A 4,099-nucleotide genomic window follows, 5' to 3' on the forward strand; every position below is an offset into this window, starting at 1 on the left:
CCCCACCTTCATTTCTCTCTCTCTCTCTCTCTCTCTCTCTCTCTCTCTCTCTCTCTCTCTCTCTCTCTCTCTCTCTCTCTCTCGTTTTCCCTCAGCCACCACCACCCACCAAAACCAGCTGGACCACCACCCACGACGACCTCAGCTGCGCCTCAACCACGCCGGACCACAACCACGCAGGCGGACCTCCAAAAGTTTCATTTTCCTCACCCCAAAAGTAATGGGTGAGTGTTTTTTTATACAAAATATTGTTGGTTTTTATTATATTGCATGGATCTACACATTATTCGTTGTATTATGTCATTTTGTGATCTAAAATGAAAGTAGAGTTCGTACCCAAACGCTGGTTTTTTTTTCTGGGTTTTTCGAATTTTTGCGATTTTTGTACGCTATTGTGCGATTTTTTGTGCGATGCCAACAGAAATTAGAGGTTAGGGATGACTTTCTTTCTTTTTGGCGACATTAAACGATATCCTTGCGATTTTTTGCGATTTTAATAGTTTTGCGATTTGTGTGCAATATTTTTACATCATTATGCGATAATATTTTTGATTTTTTTTAATATTTCCAATGGTTGTATTTTTTGTGCGACATTATGCGATGTTATTTTGTGCTTGTGCGATATTGTTTTTTTCTTGTGCGACATTATGCGATTATTGTGCGACATTATTTTATTTTTTGTCCTTGCTTTAAACTGAATATTTTATTTTATTTTGATCCGGACTTTGTATTTTGATCACTATCAGTGTAATTTATTGCTATGGTTATGATACCATTGTATTTGATAAAGATTCTATTGTTAATTTTTTATAGTCCTGTTATTTCTTCTAAAAGCGAGTAAGCTAAAATTAGCTGGAAAGAAGCATTTTTACTTTTTAAATCTTCTATATGTAAAATTTGGGTGATATCAGAAAACTTTCTGCAACTAGACTTGCTTTCTATGCATTCTCGATTTTTACTTGTCTTTTTTTCCTTTTTTCGGGTGTAAATACAGGTGCATCCATACACATACCGAAATGAGAACCAGTTCTTGCACTTGAATTTTCATGAAGACCCATATGTAGAGTTCAATTACTGGCTTAATCATCATATTGGAGTTGATGGACTTTTCACTGACTTCACAGGTAGCCTTCACAATTTCCAGGAGTGGACATCCATGTGGGATAACATCAAGGGTGCATCTAATTTATTGCATGAAATCGCATTAATGATCTCTAAGTAGAATAATAATGTCTAAGACCCAAACATAGACATTACTCCCATTGATATTTATTGTGTCATCAATGACTATCTTGACATGTGAGATAACTCCATTGATATTAATTTCTTGTTTAATTTATTGGGTTCTGTGATATAAATATGTACAAAGTGCTAAAAGTTTTTTAACTTGTTAGATCAAGCTTCGACTTGATTGTTTTAAGTATTAAATATAGCCAAAAGCAGTGTGCTTTTGACTTAATAGTGCCACTTGCTTTCACAGTTTCACTCTTTAAATACCGATAAGTTTAATAAATTATCACATAATTAAAATATATATATGCACATGTGTATATGGGTTTTGGATGTGTCTCGTTCATTCTGTATTAATGTATAGTACTGCTAAAATAATTTAGAAGTAGCATCGCATTGATGATTCCAAGAAAATATTCAGTTTAAGCAAGGACAAGAAAAAAATAAAAAAAAATGAAACAATATCGCACAATAACCGCATAATGTTGCACAAGAAAAAAACAATATCGCACAATAATCGCACAAGCACAAAATAATATCGCACAATGTCGCACAAAAAATACAACGAGAAAATAATAAAAGAAAAACAAAAATATTATCGTATAATGATGTAAAGATATCGCACACAAATCGCAAAACCATTAAAATAGCACAAAATTGCAAGGACATCGTTTAATGTCGCAAAAAAGAATGAAAGTCATCCCTGATCTCTGATTTCTGTTGGCATTGCACAATAGTGTACAAAATCGCAAAAATTCGAAAAACCCAGAAAAAAACCAGCGTTTGGGTATGAACTCTACTTTCATTTCAGATCACAAAAATGACATAATACAACGAATAATGTGTAGATCCATGAAATATAATAAAAACTAACAATATTTTGTATAAAAAACACTTACCCGTTACCTTTGGAGTGAGAAAAATGAAAATTTTTGTGAGGAAAATAAAGCTTTTGGAGGTCCGACTGCGTGGTTGAGGTGCGGCTGAGGTCGTCGTGGGTGGTGGTCCGGCTGGTTTTGGTGGGTGGTGGTGACGGCTAAGGAAAAATGAGAGAGAGAGAGAGAGAGAGAGAGAGAGAGAGAGAGAGAGAGAGAGAGAGAGAGAGAGAGAGAGAGAGAGAGAGAGAGAGAGAGAGAGAGGTTTTTTGGTTTTGATAGAAGGAAAAACAAATTAAAAGTATAGTTAAAAAATGTATAGTGAGGAGGAATATTTTAAAACTATGTGTAACCTTTTAGCATTAAATGTCAAATTTCCCTTCTTATTTTATGTGGTGTAAATAGAATTTTCCATTATATTATTAAATAATATAACATATGGGTTAGGTATATTCCTAGTTTAGCATTCAAATCTTCATTGACAATAACAATAATAATTATTAGATTACTATAAATTAAGGAAACGGCTACGACACCATGGTGGTGTTTGGTTGGGAAGAATGAAAATATAAAAATAGCAATGGGAATGGAAATAAGAATATGAATGGAATAAAATTTAAAATCCATAAAAAAATTAATAAAAAATCATTAAATTTTTTCTTTTGTTACATTAGAATGGTCTTCCCTTCCTTTTTAAAATGGAATAGTCGTTCCACTAAAATAGTGGAAAGAACATTCTATTAGAATGTCATTCCAATACTTTAAAATGCAACCAAACAAAGGAATAGAATGAAAATTATTTTCTTTCCATTCTATTCCATTTTATTACCTCCGACCAAATGCCATATGTGTTTTTTTATGCTCTAATTTATATACACGTGGAAGTTATAATTCTATTTTTAACATAATAATGCTCATTGTAATTTGAAAATGGTCTTGAACATTTTGAAAATATCGTTAAGTAACATTTTTTTTAAATCACAAAAGTGAAAGTAATTTTTGTGTTTTGATTTTAAAAATAAAAATGTGTTTCGTTTTTTTTTTCTTTTGTTTTATTTAAGTGAAGACTTAGAAACTGAGGTGAGAGAAAGTGAGTCGAGGTTCGACATCAGGTCCAGGGTTGGGTCAGGGGCTTGTGGTTCGGGCTTGCGTTGGAGTTGGGGTCTAGGTTTAGGTTCAGATCGAGGTTGGGGTCTGGGGTTCGAGTCGAGAGCTGAGAGTAAGGGCCTGCTGACTAGGCTGTGGTTTGGGTTCGGGGTAGGGGTAGGGGTAGGGATCGCAACGTAACGACTTCAAAATTATAATTCAAAATTCCATTTCGACCACACAATTTTCCATCTAGACTGTTTTAGATATTGTTTATAATACTAACTATCTAAATTTTAAATGATGTGCAAGATGTATGCTCTAAACCATCCAAAACAAAGATATAGGTGCCGTTTGGTAACACTTTTGTTTTTTAATTTTTTAATCACAAAATGAAAGTAAAATTTTTGTTTTTAAAAAATTTATTTTTAAAAAACAAAAATGCGTTCTGTAACCACTTTTGTTTTTTAATTTTAAAAATAGAAAACAAAAGTGTGTTTTGTAAAGTTCATTTTCATTTTTATTTTTTGATTTTATTTAAGTCGGGTCAAGATCCGGGGTTGGATTCGGGTTCGGGTCAGAAGCCGGGTTCAGCGCCAAGGCCGTGAGGAGGGGATTTGGGTTCGGGTCTGGTTGTAATCCAAAGGATTGATTAAGAAAAAAAACTGTTTAAAAAAATTTTGAAAGTGATTTTTTTTTTGTTTTTAAAATTTTGATTTCTAATTATAAAATTGAAAAGTAAAAACAGTTTTATAGAACATGTTTTTAAAAAATATTTTCACTTTTTCACTTTTAAAAACAGAAAACTAATTAAAAAAGTATTACCAAACGCCACCATAACTTTTGTACGTGTGCAAACTAGAGTGTGCTGAAGGAAATATAACAATTTTAAAACTTTTGGCAACAGC

This window comes from Cannabis sativa, chromosome X (assembly GCF_029168945.1).
Source record: "Cannabis sativa cultivar Pink pepper isolate KNU-18-1 chromosome X, ASM2916894v1, whole genome shotgun sequence".
Classification (NCBI taxonomy): Eukaryota; Viridiplantae; Streptophyta; class Magnoliopsida; order Rosales; family Cannabaceae; genus Cannabis; species Cannabis sativa.